The sequence below is a fragment of the Plecotus auritus genome (assembly GCF_963455305.1).
Source record: "Plecotus auritus genome assembly, chromosome: 4".
NCBI classification, from domain to species: Eukaryota; Metazoa; Chordata; class Mammalia; order Chiroptera; family Vespertilionidae; genus Plecotus; species Plecotus auritus.
The window spans coordinates 96,240,523-96,263,708 of NC_137775.1; the positions used below are offsets into that span (position 1 = coordinate 96,240,523).

Below are 23,186 nucleotides of genomic sequence, written 5' to 3' on the forward strand. Positions count from 1 at the left end.
AGACAGAAGCAGGTGGGTGCAGAGACAGCGACTGGGCAGAAGAGATGGATGAGCCCAGAAAAGAGCAGAGGGACAGAAAAGGCTGCTGAGCTCCAGGGTAGAGGCCGTGCTGTGTCCAGGCTGTGTGTGTGTGTGTGTGTGTGTGTGTGTCCGTACAGCTCTGGTGTTTGAGCCCCATTATCTTTCATTGAAAGCAGGCACTGAGATATCTTTAAAGATAAGGAGAAGAAGTGGCCTTTTTCAAGCAACTGGTCAGGATTTGAGGCGTAAGCCCGGGGGACTGGCAGGGGTTTCCTTGGAGATTTCTAGTGCTGAGTGTTGGGCTCAATAGCACTGGTGCTGTCACTTGGAGGAGCCTGCGGGGGCTGAACTGTGAATACATTCTCAGCTGCCTGCACCCCACCTCTGCCTCCCGCTCACTGTGGCAGGCAGAGGCCACCCGGGAGGGAGGACAGAGCCGGGAGGGAGGAGGGGCAGGGCTGGAAAGAGAGGCAGCGTGGGCCTTCAGGGATCCCTGGGTCTGAGCAGAGGTTCTAAAGAGTTCTCTCACCAAATGATTATGGAACCTGGGCCAGCCTCCATGCCAGGCCTCAGAGACCCAGCGGAAGACAAAACCACGTGGCCCCCGCCTGCGTTTTAGTCTAGCAGAGCAGACAGACTCCAAATAAACTGCAAATATAATACGGCAAGTGAGGTCCAATGCTTGCAAAGGAGAAGTTTCATATGTGAGGGAATGACGGCGATGGGGTGTCTTTACACTGAGTGATATTGTGACCAGGACCTTCCTGATGAGGATGAGTCCCCCCCACCCCCCCCTCCGCAAGAGGGAAATGTGTGTGGCCTGGGTGGGAGTACAGACACAGGGCCCAGGCGGACGGAGCAGTGACACGAGGCTGGGCACTAATACCAAGCGGAGTGTGGGCTTGATTCTAAGGACAAGGAAAGAGACATGAGTGGTGCCCATCCATCGTGCACTGGCAGCTGCCGTGGGTCCGGCACCGCTCCAGGGGCTGAAACCCAGCTAAGGTGTTGAAACAGACGTAAGAGGATTGTGGAGCAGAGGAAACCGGCACATCTGATCATGTCACTCCTGTGTTCAACTCCCTTCCGTGGCTCCCACCATCCTCAGAAAAAAAGTCTAGATTGCTTAGCAGGACTGTCAAGGCCCTCCCACCCCGTCCCCTACTTCCTCCGTCTCCTCGGATCCTGCCATTCCTCAGGCTCAGACTCTGCTCTGGAGCACCTCCCTCTGCTCTCTCCCTCCACCAACCGAGTCCTGGCCTCCTTCAAGGCTCGGCTCTAGTCTCCTCGGTGCAGCATTTGTTGAGCCCGGCCCCGTCCCAGTGCAACTGACCACTCCCCCTCCGGGCTACTCCCCCTCCGCACAGCACCAGGTGCCCAGGAACATTTCATTGCCCTTGTCTGTCTGTCTGTCTCCCAGATGGAGTCCAGGGAGAGCAGGGCCGTGCCTGTCAGAATCCCCAGGTGAATTATCTCAGTGGTCAGGTAGCTGGTTAGAGGCAGAGCTATTTTTCCAAAGAGGTTGTTTCAATTTCCACCCCCAGTGCCTCCACAGGATAATCGGAGGTAAGGCCTTGTTGTAGGGAGAAGAGCCTGGGGCCAGGGTCGGGGAGACTCGTCCAAGAAACGATCGAGCCCTTCTCATTGCATCCTGGACAACAAGGTGGGTCACCGGCAGCTCTGACATGGCCGGGTCCTCGCTCTTGCCACAGCCGCTCACGCTGGCAGTCTGATCTACCGCCTCTACCCACACCCTTGTGTTCCCCTCGGTACCAAAAGGTACAGGTTCTGTCGGGTCTGACTAAGCGATCTTCCTGGAGTGGGTCATGCAGAACACCTACCCAGGCACACAAACAATGCTAGCTCTTTGTATACAAAAATTTAAAACCTTTTTTAAAAAAGGAAGTTTTTGAGGAAATGAGTGTGGTGAGAGCTCCTGGGAGGGCCTGGGGGGCCGTGGGGACAGAGTGAAAAGTCGGGGATTGGGGGAGGGGTCAGAAGAAGCAAGGCAGGGGCTAGGGGAGCCTGGGAGAAGGAAATACCACAGAGAACTGTGAATACATTCTCAGCTGCCTGCACCCCACCTCTGCCTCCTGCTCGCTGTGGCAGGCAGAGGCCACCCGGGAGAGAGGACAGAGCTCCCTGAAGGCCCACGCTGCCTCTCTTTGCAGCCCTGCCCCTCCTCCCTCCTCGGAGGCAGCAGGAGGAGGCCCATGGAGAGGGAAAGCTGGGAGAGAGAGGATGGAGGCCAAGGCTAAGTCCCTCCATGCTGCTGGCACCTCCCCGCTGAGCACTCCTGGAGGAGAGGGAGTTCTCAAGTCCAGTGTGGTTTGGGTCCCCATAAACCAGTCTCCAGAGGACCATACAGCTAAGTCAGGTCCCTGGACATCATCCTGTCAGCATCTACGGAGGCTGGGGCTGTGCTTGGCCAGCTGCGCTCAGCTCCGCTGGACAGCAGGACTTGCTGCCTGGCGTGGGGAAGGCCCGGTGAGGGGGTCTGAGTGGAGTGGCCGGCCAGAGGGATGTGGCAGCACAGAGAGCGGACAGACTCTCCAGACACCAGGCCCAGACGAAAGGATGGACAGGGACAGAGACAGGGCCTGTTCTAGAAGGCCATAGAAATGAATGATGTAGTCTCTTGTGTCTGGCTGTTTTCACTTAGCCTAATGTGTTGAGATTCGTTTATATTGTGTATCTGCTAGTTGTTTCTTCTTAGTGCTGAGTAGTATTCTATTACATAAATAGACTAGAGGCCCAGTGTACGAATTTGTGCACAGGTGGGGTCTGGCTGGCTTGCCCCGATTGGGGCCGATTGGGGGAAGGGACCAGCTGGGGGAAGGGGCTGTGGGTGGTTGGCCAGCTGGCCCCGCCCCCTGGTTGAACTCCCAGTTGAGGGGACAATTTGTATATTAGCCTTTTATTATATACCTGGTAGGATTACAACTAGCTTATATATGCATCTGATGATAAACCAACCTTTGGGTTGGTTCTAGCTTTGAAATATTCTGGATAATGCCACTCGACATCCTTGTACAGACTTTGCGTGGACAGACGTTTTTATTTATTCTGAGTAAATATGTAAAAGTGGAAATGGCTGCATAGCATTGTGTGTTTCACTTTATATGAAACTATAAACAGTTTTCAAAGGCGTTAGATTGTTCACAGTTTAATATTCCAGTTCCAGTGTTCACCAATATTTCATTTTGTCACCCTTTTTAATTTTGTTCATTCTCGTGTCTGCCCCCCTTTAAGACCACTGACTCCTCCTTGTTCGGCCAGCAGCAGGGACAGACTCCTGGCAAGGTGCACCCATTCTTGGTCTCTGCCAGGACGGGGCGTGTCACACCCTGCGCATGCTCCATTGGTGAGAACTAATGGACATCAACATGCAAAAGGTCTGAAAAATGGGACCCCCGCCTAGGCAGCTGCTTCCACAATACAGAAAGGGGGTCCTGAATTTGTGATGGGGGGCTGGCCAGCTGTGCCTCTGCTGCCAGCATTTATTAGACGTCGGTTCTGGGCCAGGCCTTTGACAACATGATTTGTTCTGTTCTTCACAACAACCCTTACAACGTAACTGTTAGGCCCATTTAATACCCGGAGAACGGCAAGCCCAGAGAGGCTGAGAGGCTGAGCCCAGGTGGAGGATGGAAAGAAGGCATTTGAAGGCTGCCATGTCTCCCAGCTGCCAGTCAGAAGCGGCTTCCCCAACAGGGAGGGTGACGGGAAATGAAAGTGGATGGTGGTAAAATGTTTTACTTCCCCGGCTGTGTCAATACAGCAGTGTTAGGCCCATGTGCCACTTGACCCGCTCACCCCAGCAGGTGATAGAGGGTGATGCTCCCCCCCAGCAGGCTCCAACACAACCCACTGATGCGCGTGCGGCTTGTAAATTGTTATGGCCCGATGGAGAGCTTGCCCTTAAATGTCACTCATCCGGGAATTAAGGTGAAGACAGGCAGAGGGACCTGCCACGGCCACAGCCCGAGGTGGGGGCTACCGGCAGGGTCAGCCCCTCGGGGAGGGCAGACACTAGGTCTGGGGTTAATGAAAAGTCCCCCTGTCCCCCCAGGTGATCACAATCTCCAATAAAGACCTCTGCTCCCGAGGGGGTGTGGGGGCAGGGGCAGGCTTGAAAAGCTGGCATTAGACTGGACTGGCTAGGAATACAGACCAGGCTCCGTGGGGTCCTCCTCCCCACCTGCCTCCGCTCTCTGATGCTGGGCCTCTCCCCCTCCCGCTGCCCGTCCGTCTCTCCTTCCCCTTCCCTCCCTCCCTCCTTCTTCCTTCCCATCTTCCTCTCTCACCCCAGCTGTCTGCGAAGTTCTTGGGTTTCTCTTTGCCTCAGTGGACCCTGAGGGCAGCGTTGAGGAGGAATCTTAATGAAGCTGACCAGGACAGAGGGCCAGGGACAGCACGCCAGAGGGATGGGCCGGCTCTGCTTTCCAGCTTCCCTTTCTAGCTTGTGGGGGCAAGGAGAGGTCAATTCCAGCTTCTCTCTGGAGGCCTTTCTCTGGAAGAAGGTAGACCCTCCCTGGCTCCTCTCCCATACTTTCTTTTTTCATTGCCAAATAAATCTCACGTCCAGAAAAGTGCATGAAACAAATGCTTCATTTAACAAATCATTTTAAAGCAAACACCAGGGGAGCCACCACCTCTGACAAGGACCAGACATTGCCAGGGCCCAACGACCCCATGACCCCATGGACCTTCCCCCTCTGCCCCCCGCTTCCCACCCTGAGCTCCCAGGCAATCGCTTCCTGCTTCTCCTATAGCTGTGCGCTCCCTCAACACAACTGGCTGTTGCTGGGCCTGTTTCTGGACTTTACAGGAATAGAATCAGGTTATGGATTCTTTGTGTCTGGCTTCTTTGAGCCGACCTGGCGGTGTTTTTGCGGCCCATCTGCATGGTTTGTGTAGTCACAGTTCATTCATTCTCATTGTCGTCGTAGAGACCGTGGCTGTTTGTGCGCTGCAGCCCCGCCACCTGTGCCCCAGCCCCTCGTCCTCACCAGCCGCAGCATGGGCCACCTGCACAGGGGGGTGTGGCTGTCCTCACAGCAGCCTGAGGCCTGGCTGGCAGGACCCTCTGCAGACAGAGCACACAGTGAGGAGTGCTGGGGCGAGCTGGACCCAAGCTCTTCTACCCTCCTGGGTGTCTAGTGGTTGCATTTGGTACCTAAGTGTTGCCTGGCAGATGTTTGCTGAGTGAATGAACAACCGCCCTCCCAAGACCCCTCAAACCAGCTTCTAGGTGGCCAGTCCTTCCTCCCTTCCTCCCTTCCTCCCCGCTGCCAAGCACACCTGCTCTTGGCACACGTGTCTCTTTCTGAGACTCCGCAGGCTGGCAGACCCCGCCCAGACTAATCACCTCCCTCCTGCTTTCCCTCCGGATGGAGTAACTGTTCTACCCTCACTAACTGCCTGCTCCGGCCCAGGAAGGAAGTATGTGGACTGCTGCCACCTGTCACTTGTTTCAGGTGCCCCACCCCCTCTGGCCTGGAAGTCCCCCTAGGTCTAACCTCCATCTTCCCACCCGGCTTTGCTACTTGTCTGGCTCTGATAAGGTTGGGGGCGGTGGGGAAGGGGAGGTTCAGTAAAAATAGCACATCAACGCCTTTGCAAGGCATTGTTCAATGTAAGAAGCACTTCCTGATACACTAATTGAGTGTGGATGGTTATTATCATCCTGTTCTAAGTAGTTTACATTTTTAACTCATTGAACCCTCAGGACAACCACCTCTACAGTAGGTACTATTATTATCCCCACTTATAGAGAAGGAAGCTAAGAAGTTAAAGAGCTTGTTTAAGATAGAGTTGCCAGATAAAATACAGAATGAGCAATTGAGTTTGAATTTCAGATAAACAAGGAATTTTTAAAAGTACATCCCAAATGTTGCATATGAAATTCAAATGGGCATCCTGTATTTTTGATTTGCTAAATCTGGCAACCCTAGTCCAAGGTTACTGAGCAAGAAATGGTGGAGTCAGGGCTCACACCCCTGCTTGCCACAACCCTCCACTCCAACCCGACCTGCAAAGGACCCTGGTGCCTGCTAGAGAAGCAGATGGATTTGAGACTATTAGCAAACCAAACCGGCAGGGTTAGGAAACAGAGCCAGCTGAGGCTGTAAGAAGCCTGTTTGTGGCTCTGGTGGGTACGACTTAGAGGGGAGGCCTCAGCTCAGAGGGGCAGAGCTCCCAGAGGCCAAGATCAGGTCCCCTGGCAGGTACAGGTCCCCAGGGCCAGGGGCCACACCCTCTAATGCCCATTCTCTACCAGCCACCAAGGGGGATGCCCGTCCTGCCTGGCTCGCACCCAGTCACCTCAGTCCTGCCAGCTGACCGAGGGCCCCATTCCCAGGTGGAAAGTGCCCCTGCCCCCAAGGTGGTCACTATCTCCAATAAAGACCTCTGCTCCCCTGGAGGTGTGGGGGCGGTGGCAAGTGGGGGTTTGAATCCCGTAACCAAACCACCTCATCAGACTGACTGCCGGGACCTCAGTAGGCCTGCCTCCTGCCCCGGCCCCCTGCCCTCCCGCCCTCCCTCCCCCAGGGCTAATCGCCTTATTTAGATGCGAGGTAGACTTCCCCACTGTAAAAAACCACAAGAACAAATGCGATGGTGTCTGAGGCTGCAAATGCAGATATATGCCTTTATTTTGCACCAAATAACGCATTTAATTACTTCTTCAAGGGGAAGCCTATTTGGCAGATAGCGAAGGCAAGGCTAATAATAGCACTTTGCATGAGGGCCTCAACTCTGAGGAAGAGCGGGGAAAGGGCCCTGCTTCTGTTCCCGACAACTTGAAAGCTCCCGGACACGCCGGCCCCTTCCTCCAGAGCAGAGGGAATTAGGAAGAAAATGCTGTGGGTTTTCATTTTTAACTCGCTGTTTTGATTCTTCCCAGCCATCAGAATGGAGGACCCTGGAGAGACTGGGGTGGGTGTCGCTGTCTGGTGGAAAGAGAGTGTGGGTGTGGGGCATGCCCTTGTCCCCTCCTTCTACCCCCACCTCAAGGGGCGCAGCAGAAGGAGCCCCGCCCCCAAGGGAAGGCCTGCACTGGCTGAGATGCAGCGTTTTTTAAAAAATTTTATCTTTCAATCGCAGTTTACATTCTACACTATTTTTTATTCGTTTCAGATGTGCAAAGAGCACAGCACAGTGAGTCAAGAGAATCTGTTCTGCTGGTTTGGGCTCACTATGCTCCATGTCTGGGGCTTAGTCCTGCTGTGGGTGTTGGGCCTCATGGTCCTCGCCTGTAAAATGGGGCTCATGAGACAGCCCAGGGCAGTTGTGAGGGTTAAATGAGCTGGTTCCTGGCTGCTGAGTGTTCTTGGGGAAGTCGCTGCACCTCTCCAGGCTCTGATTTTCCCGGGGAAATGTAGGGCTGGGCTTGGATATCAAAACAGCATAGGGGAACAAGCCAGCGAGGCCTGGACCTAAATCCTGGTTAGACGGCCTGGGCCAGGACGGCCAGGCCCCTGAGCCTCAGCCGTGGTCGCTGTCCCACTGCCGTCATCACAGCGAGCACTCTGGGGCTTGCTGTGGGAACCCTGTTTATTCTAAGTTGCTTTACTTGTTCCTAATGACATTGGTTCCTAATGACAACCCTGAGAGGCGAGTCCTATTATTATCCCCCACAGAGGCCTAGTCATGCACCTCTTAGGGTTGTCACTGGGAAGAATTCAATATCCGTTGTGTGCCCACATGTGGTCTCACTGAGCCTCTGTGCTCCATCCCCACCCCATTCAGTCAGCACCTTCCAGGAGTCTGTCCTCACAGCCATGGCTCCCAGGAACCCTTTACACACCACATGGCTGCAGAATTAATAAAGTGCAGTAACCACAGATTGGAAAAGAGATCAGGGGACTGGCTCCTGGAACAGAACTATTAAAAGAGAAGGAAGCCACTCATCTCTGCAAAGGAGGAGTGAGAATGGGGCCCAGGCCTCCTCTTAGATGCTGGGCAACACCGGGTGAGGGAGCGTCCCTAACCAGCTCAATGTGTCAGCTGTCGGCCATAAAGGCGCAGCTTATGGGCGCTGTGGTGACGGGAGGACGAGGAGTAACAAAACAACCTCTCTGGAGGGGGATAAGAAGGCAGGTTTATTACCTCAGCAAAGAGGGATGCTGGGGCTGGAGAGCCCACCTTACCCCGCCTCGGGGTGGCCACCCTCCACCAGCCGCTCGTCACAGGTGGGCGATGGCAGCAAGGCCTCTACTCTTTGTCTTTGGCCTTGTGGAGACATGTCCACCTCCCGCCCAACAGCAGAGGCTAGGACAGGCTTCTTGACTTTGCTGTCCTCCATCCTCACCGATCAGGCAGAGTGTCCCCCTTCCTCTGCCTTTCCTGACACCAGGGATGACTGCCCGGGCTCAAGTCCCAGCTTTGCCACTTTCTGGCTGTGTGACCTTTGGCAAGTCACTTCACCTCGCTGGGCTTCAGTGTCGTCATCTGTGAAATGGGTATAATAACAGAAATCACTTCATGTCATAGGTGTGGGGATTAAATGAGGCCTGTAAAGGCTTAGCCCAGTGTGTGACACCGAATAAGCCCTCGATAAATGTTGCGTTTTGTTATTAAGACCGGATTGGCCCATACCATATCTATAATAATAAAAGCGTAATATGCTAATTAGACCGGACAGCTGAATGACCTTCTGGACGTCATTCCGGATGAAGCCTCAGCAGCGGGGGCAGAGGCAGAGGTGGTTAGGGGCTATCAGGCAGACAGGCAGGCAGAGTGGTTAGGGGCAATCAGGCAGGCAGGCGAGTGGTTAGGGGCAATCAAGCAGGCAGGCAGAGCAGTTAGGGGTGATCAGGCAGGCAGGCAAGTGGTTAGGAGCCGGCGGTCCTGGATTGCGAGAGGGATGTCTGACTGCCACCTAAACCAGCAGTCAGACATCCCCCGAAGGGCCCCGGATTGCCAGAGGGTGCAGTCTGGGCTGAGGTTTCCCCCCCGCCTCGCCCCGCTCCCCCGTGCATGAATTTCGTGCACCAGGCCTCTAGTTGTATTATAATTTCATGATGAGTCTGTCCCCCCAATTAGACCTTGGGCTCTGGACTTCTCATGTCTTCATAACAACCTCATGACATAGTTATTATGTCCCCATTTTAAAGATAATGACACTGAAGCTCAGAGCAATTAACCAGCTGCTTTCCTCAAAGTCACACAGAGGGAACCAGATGGGGGACAGATGTCAAAAGTGGACCCATGGCCCTTCCACTCTGCTCCCAGGGCCCGGTTCTGCTGCCTCAGCCTGTGGCCGGTGCTGGCCTGCTAAGCAGGAAATGAAGACTCCAGAGCCCAGGCAGGAAGCAGGTAAGGACAAGTAGTCCCAGCTCCGGGGGCACAGCAGCCAGAAGTAGGGGTGCAGGCCTCTGGCTGTGGGTGCCAGGGCTGAGGTCATCTGAGCTTGGAGGGGAGCTGTGGCCACTCAGACAAGGAACACCGGACAGAACCCCTGTATCACCAGGAAGATGCAGCTGCTGAGAGAGCGTGTGCACACACAGACCCAGAGACACACAGACACGCAGACACACAGGCACACGCACACTCTCACACGTGCCCACTCGTGCCCACACACCCATTGTGCCTGCCTCCTAAGGAGGGACTCGGCTCCGTGATGGGGATGCCAGGGCTCCTTGTCACACAGGAGGCTGTGGGGGATCATGCACAACGCGAGGTGAGGCGGAGCCCCAGAGTTCTCCTCGGGAGTTCAGCGTGAAGGGTGAGAGGTCAGAGGTCTGCTGTCAGCAGGTCTGATGCACCCAAACAGGTCCACGACCCTGCCCGTCCCCTCCCCGGCAGATGCTTCAGATTTCAGGGACATCTGATCCACCTGTGGAGCTAATTTTAAAATCCTGGTTCCTGGGCCACCACATGAAATATTATCATCCCATTTAGCAGGTGTGAAAACCGAGGCCCAGCGAGGCTAGGCAATTTGCCCAGACTGTGACTCCAGGGTCCAAACTCTGAACCACTGTGTTGGGCCCTGTCTCAGGCACCTGCACACTCAGGTGCAGGCATCTGAGGAGGCCACAAGCAGCCCGTTGGTGGAGGCAAGACCGAAGCAGGGGCAGAGCTGGGCAAAAAGGGTCAGGACGCCAGGCATAGAGGCAGGGTTCCAGGCAGGGCTCTGCTTTTCCACTGTTTCCATGCAGGGCTCCCCAAGGACAGGGCCGTGGCCTCTTAGACTGGGGCTCACTGAGGCAGGGCCGTGGCCTCTTAGACTGGGGCTCCCTGAGGCAGGGCCGTGTCCCCCTCAGACTGGGCTCCCTGAGGACAGGGCTGTGTCTCCATCAGACTGGGGCTCCCTGAGGAGGGGGCCGTGTTCCCCTCAGACTGGGGCTCCCTGAGGACAGGGCTGTGTCTCCCTCAGACTGGGGCTCCCTGAGGATAGGGCTGTGTCCCCCTCAGACTGGGGCTCCCCGAGGACAGGGCTGTGTCCCCCTCAGACTGGGTCTCCCTGAGGACAGGGCTGTGTCCCCTCAGACTGGGGCTCCCTGAGGACAGGGCTGTGTCCCCCTCAGACTGGGGCTCCCCGAGGACAGGGCTGTGTCTCCCCTCAGACTGGGGCTCCCTGAGGACAGGGCTGTGTCCCCCTCAGACTGGGGCTCCCCGAGGACAAGGCTGTGTCCCCCTGAGACTGGGGCTCCCTGAGGACAGGGCTGTGTCTCCATCAGACTGGGGCTCCCTGAGGACAGGGCTGTGTCCCCCTGAGACTGGGGCTCCCTGATGACAGGGCTGTGTCTCCCTCAGACTGGGGCTCCCTGAAGAGGGGGCCATGTTCCCCTCAGACTGGGGCTCCCTGAGGACAGGGCTGTGTCCCCCCTCAGACTGGGGCTCCCTGATGACAGGGCTGTGTCCCCCTCAGACTGGGGCTCCCTGAGGACAGGGCTGTGTCCCCCTGAGACTGGGGCTCCCTGAGGACAGGGCTGTGTCTCCCTCAGACTGGGGCTCCCTGAGGAGGGGCCTGCCTTCTTCCTGGGTATCACTCACTAATTTCCTATAATAAGACTTTAGCCTCATGGGGGCTCTAGGGATGGCACCATTGGTGTTCTATGTACAGTCGCCCCCTTATCTATAAGGATACGCTCTCAGACCCCCAGTGGGTGCCCGAAACTAGGATAATGCCAAATTCTATACAGATGCTCCTTGCTTTATGATGGGGTGACGTGCTGATAAATCCATCATTAAGCTGAAAAGGCCTTTAATACACCTACCCTACTGAACATCACAGCTTAGCTACCCTACCTTATCGGTGCTCAAAACACAATAGCCTCAAAAAGCCGGCAACACAGTGCTAGGGTGTCACAGGGCTGCCAGGAGCGGCCGCCGTCCAGCGTCATGAAAGAGTGTCCTACAGCAGATTGCCAGCCTGGGGAAAGATCAAAGTTCAGAATATGAAGTATGCTTTCTGCTGAACCTGATTGTGCTGCTTTTGCACGATCTTAAAGCTGTACAATCGTTAAGTCAAACCATCATAATTTGGGGACAGTTTATATATACTAATTTTTTTCTTATACGTACACACCTATAGTAAAGTTTAATTTATAAATTAGCTACAATAAGAGATTAACAATAACTAATGATAAAATAGAATACTCCTTGGCCAGGTGGATACATACACCAAAAGGTTTCAGGTTCGAATCCTGTCAGGGCATATACCCAGGTTTCAGATCCCATCTCCTGACGAGGCACATACAGGTGGCAACTGATCGATGTTTCTCTTTTTCCTTCTCTCCCTTCCTCTCTCTCCAAAATCAATTAAAAAAACATATCCTTGGGCGAAGATTAAAAAACCAGAACAATAAAATAGAATATAAAATAAAATTATAACAATATATTGTAATAAAGTTATGTGGATGCGGTCTCTCTCTCTTTCTCTCTGTGATAACTGAGATGCTAAGTGACTAATGAGCCGGGATCGTATACATTGTGGATACACTTGACAAAGGCATGATTCACAGCCCCGCATGAGATTTCATCACGCTACTCAGAAGGGCACACAATTTAAAATTTATGAATTGTTTATTTCTGGAATTTTCCATTTAATATTTTCAGACTGTAATAGACTGCAGGTAACTGACACCACAGTGAGCAAAATCACAGATAAGGGAGCACTACTGTACTCAGTAATGCCTTTCATCCTCCGGGGAGGTGGGCATCCAGTTAGATAATTAAAGGTCCTAGAGCAGTGGTTCTCAACCTTTCTAATGCCGCGACCCTTAAATACAGTTCCTCATGTTGTGGTGACGCCCAACCATAAAATTATTTTTGTTGCTACTTCATAACTTTAATTTTGCTACTGTTATGAATCGTAATGTAAATATTTGTGTTTTCCAATGGTCTTAGGTGACCCTGATAGCGGTTCTCAACCTGTAGGTCGCGACATTGTAGAGCCTAAGACCATTGGAAAACACAGATATTTACATTACGATTCATAACAGTAGCAAAATTACAGTTATGAAGTAGCAACGAAAATAATTTTATGGTTGGGGGTCACCACAACATGAGGAACTGTATTAAAGGGTCGCAGCATTAGAAAGGTTGAGAACCACTGTCCTGGAGGAAGTATAAAGAGCCAGTGAGAGTCCTGGAGTCCAGGTTGTGGTGGGGGCGGGGGCTGATGGAGGTCATGTCAGCGACATACCCTGGTCCCTGGCCCTGGCCCAGCACTAACAGCAACTCCCCAGACCTGGCCCTGACCTGTCCCAGCACAGATAGCAGCTCCCCCAGACCTGTCCCAGCACAGACAGCAGCTCCCCCAGACCTGGCCCTGGCCTGTCCCAGCACAGACAGCAGCTCCCACAGACCTGGCCCTGGCCCTGTCCCAGCACAGATAGCAGCTCCCCCAGACCTGGCCCTGCCCTGTCCCAGCACAGACAGCAGCTCCCCCAGACATGGCCCTGCCCTGTCCCAGCACAGACAGCAGCTCCCCCAGACCTGGCCCTGCCATGTCCCAGCACAGACAGCAGCTCCCCCAGACATGGCCCTGGCCCTGGCCTAAGGGGCAGGCAGGTGTGTGGATGGCTCCCGACGCCCAGCTCTCTCCGGAGCCCAGAGGAAGCTTCTGCTGAGGGGAACCAGAAGGACCATCTCTGCATGTGAACTGCACAGATTGCTTGAGTTCGAGTTGCTGTCCCAGTAGTGCGTGTTGAATGAATTATCACAGATCTGCCAGCCAGTTATTCTCCCAGCCTTGACGGCTCACCCCTCCCAGCTTCCATCTTTCCAAACCCTCCAAGGCCAGCCCCGTTCCGACCAGCTTGGCTGGTCCTCTCAGCCTTCTCTGACCCCCCGTGGCACTCAAGTGTGGCCCTGACTCCAGCCCTCAACCTCGGCATTGACTGGACTCACCAGGGGAGTTTCCTCAAACATGAAAGCCCGGGCTTCATCACCAGGGGTTCAGATGTAATAGGAAGGGCAGCAGGGCATGGATTCTGTGTGCTTCGCCCGGTGACGCTAATATGCCACCAAGATTGAGAACAAGGCGTCCGGGGACCAGGCTGCGGTCGCCTCCAGAAAGAGGAGCCATTGTTCATCGCCAAGTCCCAGTGCCTAGCCCCATGTCCTGCTCATTGTAGGTGCTCCATAAATGTTTACTAACAATTGCATGTTTAGTGATTGCACGACAGGAGCCAATCCTGAAGGTGCCTGAAGGTGAACAGGACTGGAGTCGCTCTTCCTCTCCAGCAGGTGAGGCAGTGATTAAGAGCTTATCTCTCTTGACTGACAAACTGGATTCAAATTCTGCCACCTGCTCAGCCTTGGGCAGGTTGAGCCTCAGTTTCCTCATCTGTAAATGGGGCTAACAGCCCGTACCTGGCAGTTGTGAGGAGGAGGGACAGCGTATCTGCAAAGGCGTAGCTTAGTCTGTTGTGGGCATCTGAGTCCTGGCAGGAAACCACTGAGGAGATGAGCTGTTTGCAAAGATGTGGGCAGAGTTGAATAAAACAACAAGGGATGTTCGCACTGTTAGCACCCTGGTCCTTGAGGGGCAGGGGAGGGAGTGGTCCGGAGCCTGGAGGCAGAGCCGTGCTGCAGGAGAGGGGCGAGACAGCACCAGGGGCACTGAGCCAGCAGCCACTGCATCCCATCCCCAAAGCCTGCCTCTCCGTGCTCCCTCCCATCCTTCGTCCCCTAGTGCTGCCCCCCATTGGGCAATGCCAGCCCGCCGAGGTCACGGGAGCCCAGGGATGCAATCATGCAATCCATAAAGGTCAGCCTCCACAGGGAGGAAGAGGACAGAGGGTGGCTATGAGGAGCAGGCAGAACATACTCAGCACCCTGTGTATGGTAAACACTGATTAACTGTCACCACAGGTCCAGCATATTCATATTTGACTGATCGGAGATTGCTTGATCCCTGAACTATACGGCATAACTACTTACCTAGCATTTACACTGAATGAGGTTTTGTAAGTAAACTAGAGATGACTTCAAATATAGGGGAAGATGTGCATGGGTTATATGCAAATACTACACACTTTTAAAGAAGGAACTTGAGCAGGGGTGGACTTTGGTGTCTGTAGGGGGTCCTGGATGGCTGTACTGTTATTACTCTTCATGTGCCTCAGTGGATCACCTGGTGACGTCTGACCTTGATATTTCAGTGTTGTGTGCACATGTTGTCAGGCCCGGGAGCCGGGCCAGCTGCTTGGCAGCCCCGTCCGCAGGCGGCAGGTGCCCCGCGAACGGCGGCACATTTCCATGTTTAGCCATGGGCTGCAGCATGTTTGACAAGCCATCGAAATGGCCTTGCGTAGCAAGCTTCATTACAGTGGAAGCGCGGTGCTCCAGGATGCAGGTGGGGCCACGCTATTACTTTCTCATTTGTTTACAGAAAGCCCAGGCTTGGCGTACCCATCTTTGCAAATGGCAACAAATCGGCAAGCTCGCTGCCTCCAAAGCTGTTGTGTCCCTGGGTGAATAGGCCAAAACGGTGTTTGAACACTGTGCCTGGTTACCCGTAATAGAATCTGACATGCTCCTTAAAATGTGACAGAGGCTAGAGGAATGGGGATCCAAAGTGTGATGTGTGTGCCCTCATGCCCTCTCGGGGACTCACTGTCTCGATCTACAAAGTGGCCTGGGCCCACTGCCCTCCGCTGCCTCTGCAGCTTTCCTATCCCTCGGCTTTGTGGACGACCCGCCCCCCCCCGCCCCCCACCCCCCTCCGCACCACCGCTCTGGGAGCCACAAACCTCCGAGAACCACCAGCTTCCCAGTCCCCAGGGGAAGCCCTGTTCACTAAAATGAAATAAAACCGACAATTACCAAATGCGTTTGGAAAATGGGTCAAATTGAATGAAGTCTACTTAATGGAGTGTAACTATTCAAGTGACAGTTAAAATACTTATACTGTAGCCCCCAAAGCAACAGAATTCATAAATCCGTCAGGACCCTCAAGCCCCAGTCCCATTCTATCAGCTTCCTTAACCTCTCTGTACCTCAGTTTCCTCGTCTGTAAAGCGGGGGTAATACTGCCCTCCTGATGGGAGTGTTGGGAGAGTAGATGAATAGATTCCTGTAAACCATTCAGAACGGGTGTAGCACCAGTGAGTGCTGAGTAATTGTTAACTGCTGTCATTATTATTATGTGTGCTGGTAGAGTTTCTATCAAAGATAAGGGACTGCCCGGTCCACATAGCTCAGCGGTTGAGTGTCAACCTATGAACCGGTAGATCACGGTTCGATTCCTGGTCAGGGCACATGCCCAGGTTGCGAATTTGATCCCCAGTGTGGGGCGTGCAGGAGGCAGCCAATCAATGATTCTCTTTCATCATTGATGCTTCTGTCTCTCTCTCCCTCTCCCTTCCTCTCTGAAAGCAACAAAAATATATTTTAAAGAGAGAGAGAGAGAGAGAGAGAGAGAGAGAGAGAGAGAGAGAAGGGACTTACGACAATCTGTTACATAAAGATGCCCATTTAGCAGAATCTTCCCTGTCCTGACCATCCCGAGGAAGTACCCTCGCCCCCCGGTCACTACCCATCCCAACCGTCCTCTTCCCGCCTCACTCATCACACCGCATCCCCAGCACTCACCACACTGCATCCCCAGGACTCATCACACCTCATCCCCAGCACTCATCACACCTCATCCCCAGCACTCATCACACCTCATCCCCAGCACTCATCACACCTCATCCCCAGCACTCATCACACCTCATCCCCAGCACTCATCACACCGCATCCCCAGCACTCATCACACCTCATCCCCAGCACTCATCACACCTCATCCCCAGCACTCATCACACCTCATCCCCAGCACTCATCACACCTCATCCCCAGCACTCATCACACCGCATCCCCAGCACTCCTCACACCTCAACCCCAGCACTCATCACACCGCATCCCCCTCTTGTCTCTCCATGTAGTACCCGTCCCTTCGCCTCATTGTGGCTTCCAGGAGGACACAGACCTTGTTGTTCTGTGCACAGCTGACTCCCAGCCCCTAGAATGAAATCTGGCTGTTTTTCCATAAATTCTTGTCCAGTGAATGAACATCTACATCCAAAAAGCATGTGGCGTTGACCGGGGTGTGAGGATGCAGCATTGACTGGGCGTGAGGATGAACTCTGCAAAACCCGGGTCAGCGCTGGGCCCCACGTAGACGCGCAGCACGCACTGCACTTTTATGCACACACATCCTGCCTAGAGTGTCAGTGCACAGGACTGTCCATTACGTGGATTTGTGTTTTGACTTCAGGATAAAGCAAGATCAGAAAAGAACGAACAAAAGAAACAAAACAACATTCCATTCCTTGGGGTGAAGTTCCAGGCTCAGCACGCTTAGGCCGCTGTCCTCTGGGCCTCCCTTCCTCCCCCCCGCCCCCCACCTCCACTGGTAGATCTGGAATGCGGGGACTTCTCGTCCTGGAAATGGGCTTCCTAGTGAGGGTGATGCACACTTTTGGGTGCTAGTTTACAAAGCTCACTTGGAGCCCTCAGCCTACCGTGTGATCCCCCAGGTACCGTGACCGCCTCCGAGAAATGCAGAAGCCAGGGGTGGAGGCAGTTGCAGCCTTCTCTCGGCCCGGCCCGGCTCTTTCCAATCACACCTCAAGGCCTGCACAGAAAGGACGATTAATGACCCAGCTGACTAGAGCAAGGAAAGGGGTTTGTGCATTTCAAATACATTTTCAGCTACAAGGGGAATGAAACTAAAAGCAAGGGGTTAACCAGAATATCCTGTTAACCAGGAACACACACACATCCACCCCAACACTCTAGCTGGAAGGGACCTTAAACATCATCCTGAGGGTGCTCCTCGGGCTTTCCGGGAGCCTGTGTTCCTAATGGATCACTCTAGCAGACTCGGGACCCAGTGACAAACACAGGAGCCCACCTTCCCCGAGAAGCAGTTAAAGGCAGTCTGCCATTGCAGTTATACACCCAACACTTACCAGGTATACATTTGCTAAGCTTCAGCCCTTCAGGTCACACCTTGTGACAAATCATTCCCCCCCACTTTACAGATGAGGAAACTGAGGCACAGAGAGGTTCAGGAATATGCTCAAGGTTACACAGCTGGTAAGTGGCCAAGCCTGGATTCATATCTAAGTAGTCAGATTCCTGAGCTCAAGTTTCACCACTATATCCCACCGTCTCTCCGAGGAGGGTGGGGGTATTAGTGAATTTTAAAGAAGTAAAAAGATATATTGGTAAGAATCCATTTTATTGACAAGGTTTTAAATCACAGAGATAACAGTTGTGAAAAGTCATGATTATCCCTTTGGTTGTAAAACTTTCCTTGTAATAACATGGTCAGCGAGTGAGGCTGCAGCAGACAGCACATCACTTCGCCTGGTGGACATGGCAGGAAGTGTGTTTGGGTCACAGTTATAAAACACTCCTGCCTCCCAGGAATGGCACACTCATCTCAACATTCTCCTTTTAGATACAAAATACCTGAAGCCCAGAGAGGTTTGGTGACTTGTCAGAGGTCACACAGCAAGTTAGCAAGAGAACCTAACCCACTCAGTTCAATGAACATTATATCACATCTGCCACATGATTGAGTTATGTTCTTTGCACTCGAAGCCAGCGAGGAAGCCGGAGGCCAGCTTGTTAGCCAGTTGGGGGAAGGTGAGGGAGGATTAAAACCAGCCCCTTCCATCACCCCAGCCACAGCCTGAGTCTATTTTTTGCCTAAGTGCAGCTGTTGCTGGGGGGTAGTCACTTAAGGGTTTTAGCCCTTGGTTCTCCTCAGGAGAGGAAAAGGAAAGGCCAGATACCCACTGATCCTTTTATTTGAAGGCCAATGAATCCCTTTCACCTCTGAGAAACTTCCAAATAACCCTCTCTCTCCCAGTAATTCTAGGAGAATGAAAATGGACTCCCACCTGCTTCTCCTACCACTGCTTCTCCTACCATTCAAGCTAATTGCTTAGGGAGAAGCCAGAAACAGCGTCCTTGTGTGCCTGTGGCCTCCCACCCCCTCTGCCTCCCAAGTCTGGGGGATATTAATAATCCCCATCAGTGATGTCACAGGACCGGGTGGGAAGGAGGCCAGTGTCCTGCAGGGGACATGAAGACAGAGGTCTCCAGGGAGGTGGCCAGGAGTGGGGAGAGCAGAGGAAGGGATCCAGGAGTCCCTCTGAAGGTCTGCATTGGAGGCTTTCAGGGGAGGTGACAGCGGCTTCTTACAGCTAATTTCCTCCCCCTGCCAAGCAGCAAAGCTGGCAAAGCCACAGAATTTTCACAGCATATTTGTGTATCTGGCATTATCCACTCACGTCCCCTCGGGGACCATAAGAGATGCTGGGGGAGGAGCGGGGACAACATGGTCCTCCATAATTTCAAAGTCAGTTCCAGAGTTAATGATAAACTAAGAGCTGGGCGGGTGGAGGAGGACTAGATGGGAGGCGCACTTTGCTAGTGAAGACAGGCCCCTCCAATAACATCTTCTTGGGGTCAAGAGAACCATGGGGGTGCTGGGGGTCAGGAGAACGACGGGGTGCTGGGGGGTCAGGAGAACCATGGGGATGCTGGGGGGTCAGGAGAACCATGGGGGTGCTGGGGGGTCAGGAGAACCATGGGGGTGCTGGAGGTCAGGAGAACGACGGGGTGCTGGGGGTCAGGAGAACCATGGGGGTGCTGGGGGTCAGGAGAACGACGGGGTGCTGGGGGTCAGGAGAACAATGGGGTGCTGGGGGTCAGGAGAACGACGGGGTGCTGGGGGGTCAGGAGAACAATGGGGTGCTGGGGGTCAGGAGAACCATGGGGTGCTGGGGGTCAGAAGAATCATGGGAGGGCCTGGTCTGAGATGCTGAGGTAGCTTCCCAAGGTCACCTGCCCACTTGACCCCGTTCCCCCAGGTTGGCTGGGTGGGGGAGGGGAGAATTGAAGAGCATTCTCTCCCACTCGTCTCTTTCTCCCTCCCCGTGGAGGTTGGGGGCACAGGAGCAGGCCGCAGCCCTCCTTGGAACACCAATGACCCCACACTCTGAGAGAAAGGACAAGAGAGCTGTTTCAGAGAGAACTGGAAAGATCCTCTTCCCGGTCAGCTTGACTAAACCCATGCACCCGTGAGGATGTTTCTAGACCAGCAGCCTAGACCAGCAGTCCCACATGCCCATGTGATTTCTTAGTCATTGTTTTGGGACCTAGAAAGGCTATGGCCTCCTGAAGATTGGAGGCTGTGCGTCAGACTGGAAGCTGGTCGGTGCTCGTCAGAGCTCTGAGGACACTGGGCAGGTTCACCCCCAGATGACGGTGTGGGGTACGTACAGGAAGGCTGCCCTGAAATACCAGAAGGCTGTCCTGTGGCTCCTGTGAAGCTCACTCTTCTATGTGCTGCCCCAAGGGCAAGAGCTGGAACAGGGGAGATGGTACCAGAGACTAGATGTGGGCTCTAGAAAAGGGTCCACTTTCTGAGAGTGGGTTAGCGAAAGGCTGTGAGCCTCGCTGGGTGGTGGAGCTTCCGGAAGGGCCCAAAGCACCAGGTGACAGTTGGCCCAGGTGGCTCTTAAGATCCTGTCCAAACCCGAGTGGTGAGTGATGATGGATGTTCTGATCTCATCGCCCCCACCCTTAGGGCTGTGACCATAGGGAGAGGCAGAGGCAGATGCAAATGGGCAGGAGGCCGCAGGGACCCAGCCACAGCCAGCAAGGCCACTGAATAAGTCAGTCAGGCAAACAGCTGCGACAGAGGGTGAGCACAGCGGTGGCCACTGCTGGCCCAGAAGACTTCCCCGCTGTCAGCAGCCAAACGGACAAATACCTAGGAAATAAATCTTCCTGCTGGCCAGGGTAGTGTCCGTCCTCAGCACTTCAGGGGAGCGAGGCCTCAGCTCACCCCATTCCCTGCAGGGGACCCCCTCATTCTTCACCAGAGAACCTGGGCCAGCACGGGGTGTGACTTGCCCACAGTCTCACAGGTGGTGAGGGCAGGGGTGGGGCAAAGCCCCAGGGCTCCCCACTTGCAAGCCGGTGCCCTTTCCTGCCCTTGGCTGCCCCCACAGCACCATCTGCTCCTGCGGCAGCTTGGATTCCTTTAAAAAAATATGTTCTTCTCTGGCAAGTTCCAGAGTGGACTCAGATGATGTATGTGCGCTTGCTGACCCAGGAGGAGCAGGCGGAGTGGGCTCCGGACCTTTTTGGAATACCAGGAATGTGTTACCCTCTGGTCTCCAGTCTCCATGTTTCTTCCCCACCATACTCTCTCCCATTCTCTCTGAGCGATGGGGAAGCGCGGGCATTTGCCATCCTTCACCTTTCTGAGCCTTTGCTTCCTTCCAGGAGCCCCTCACACCTAGTCCCCCAGCTGCCTGTTGGGCTGATAAACGCCTCCACTGGAAGTTCAAAGTGTTGCCCCCCCACCCCCACCCCAACAAGAGAATGTGCATTTTAAGCCAGGATCTGCTAGTGGGGGAAGGCTGTATGTAGACTCCAGGACTTGACATCAAGGACTTATAGGATGATGTGAAGAAATGGGGGTGGGGCAGGTCAGAGATGCCTCCCTGGGCTCCTCAGTTGATGGTTAGGAGGGCTGGGCTGGCAGAGGAGGCACTAGCCAAGAGGGGAGGCAGATACCAGAAATGTGGGCACACTGCCAAAGGTGGGGGAAGCCCCTCTGCCAGGCACCAATGGCAGGACCGTCCTCGGCCAGGCGTGTTCTGCGGGGACAATGACCTCTCCCTGTTGGCTAGTAAACCCTGGGTACAGTAGGGGGATGGTCACCACTAATGCACATCTGGACAGACGACCACATGACCCACTGCAGACCATCTTCTTTCACCGCCCAAAACAGACACCCCCATCTCACTGACTTGGGTACCCTCCTGGGGTTCGTTAGCCACACACTGTCTGGATGCTAGAGGCTGAGGCAGCGACCTCGGGAGGTCCCGCTGGAGGTTTGGGGCTCCATGGAGCCCCAGGAGCAGGGAGGGCAGAGCGGAGTCTCAGTCGGGAACCCTGTGGATACCAACCAATACCAACCAAGGGCGCTTGTTCACCGGCTTCATGGCTGTGCGCAGGGTCCCGGGCTCCTGTCCCCTCCCCCGCACCCCTCTCGGACCCGGGCAATTTCCCCAGAAGTGTCCTCATGCTGCGCCCTGCGAGCCTCCGTACCAATTGACTGGATTTCAATCAGAAATCCATCTCCCTTAAGGACCACTTTGGATAAAAGCAGAGTAACCTGCAATCTAGATGCTGATGTCAAGCCATAATGGGGGAGCCAGAGAGAAGTCGGCTGCCCAATTCCAGCCCCGCCCCCAGCGGGGGTGAAACCCGGCCTCAGCAGCGAGACTCCGCTGCCAGGGACCTGGGGATGGTGGTAGCCTGATCTCCCCCATCTCTGCCACTGGCCGGACAAGGGCTCCTGTGGGCCAGCTCACGGGGCCCGGGTGCCCTTGAGGGCAGGAAGGGCCACGGGCTCCCCACTTCTCCCCCCACCCACCCGCCCACCCCAACCTCATCGCCATCTGCCACTTCGGCCACTTCTTCCTCTCCCGGCCTATGTTACAGTCGGGAAAGGGTCGCTCAGAGACAGGGTGACTGCTCCATGCCCCTCTCCTTCGGAGACCCCGCACCCTGCGGGCGGGGCGGGGCGGGGCTGCGGGACGGAGAGGACCCGCGGAGCGCAGGCGGCTGCGGTGCGCAGCGCCGGCAGCTCCCTGGTAAATAATGCACGCTTCCCGGGCCCAGCTGCCGCAGGTAGTGTATCAAAGTAATATCGCGCCGCGAATTGCAGTGTAATCGCCGTAATTTAGGGCCCCATGGGTGAGCCGGCTTCGGGAAGGCTGAGCCGGGACGCAAGGTGACTGGAGCGTCTGCGCAGGCTTTGACCTCTGGATTTCCTCCAAGCTAAGTGAGGCCATAAAAAATTCAGAGCCCAGGCTGTCTCCCAGCAAATGGGGTGTGGGCAGAGAGATGGTATTCTCTATCTAGAGCCAGCAAGACGGATGTCCGGCCCGAGCAAAGCGAGGTCGCTGGGCGCGCACCGCTGGACACAGTGAGTGTCCGCGCTGCGCCCATCCTCTCGCGGTAGCGGAGGGGCCCGAGCAGTGTGTCAGGGCGACTCGGGCCGCCCCTGCCGCTGGCCGGAGGATCCGTCCCTCCCACGGACTGCTCCGCAGCCATCTTCCAGACCCTCCCAGACCCAGCTGCGCCGAGGCTGCTCCCTGCCCGGCGGCGCGAGGCGTCGGGACATTTAATACTCCCGCCCTCGCTCTCCTGCGAGGCCCGCTGCCTCCTCCCCTCCCCCAGCCCCGCCAGGGAAAGTCATTCTGGGACGCAGAGATGATAACAGGAAATGTATTTGCAGGCTCCCTTCTAACTTCTTGATCGGAGCCAGCTGGAAGCGCATGAGCTGTGTGCTGCCCTCTGGGGCTCCGCTCCTGGTGACCCAGAAGGTGATAATCATGAGCTTCTCTCAGGAAAGACAAAGAAATGGAAAGATTTATTGGGCCCTGCAGCCTGTCACAGTGCATTAGCCCTGTGTCCCTGACCCCTCCCCGGTGCCACAGGGGCGGTGTGTGGATCTTCGGAAGCCCCAGCCCCACGCCTAATTGTCAGGGCCCAGAGTTCCCGTTCCTCCTCGCCCCTCTCCAAATCATTTCCATCTCTCAGCGAAGGGATGCCACAGACCCCAGGCTGTTCTGGACTGACAACCTGCTGGCATCCCCCAAACCCTCCCCACCTCTGGTTGTTTC

The 23,186-nt window shown here is 54.8% G+C and overlaps 1 long non-coding RNA gene across 1 annotated transcript in view; it reads right to left on the minus strand.

Moving 5' to 3' along the window:
* Positions 1–8,107: 8,107 nt before the first annotated feature.
* Positions 8,108–23,186, minus strand: part of LOC308246140 — a 35,262-nt gene continuing 20,183 nt past the window's right edge. The window contains exons 2-4 of the long non-coding RNA XR_013960371.1: positions 16,986–17,098; positions 11,281–11,404; positions 8,108–8,478 (exon numbers count right to left, since the gene is read on the minus strand). This is a non-coding gene — a long non-coding RNA (uncharacterized lncRNA). The remainder of the gene's footprint in view (positions 8,479–11,280; positions 11,405–16,985; positions 17,099–23,186) is intronic.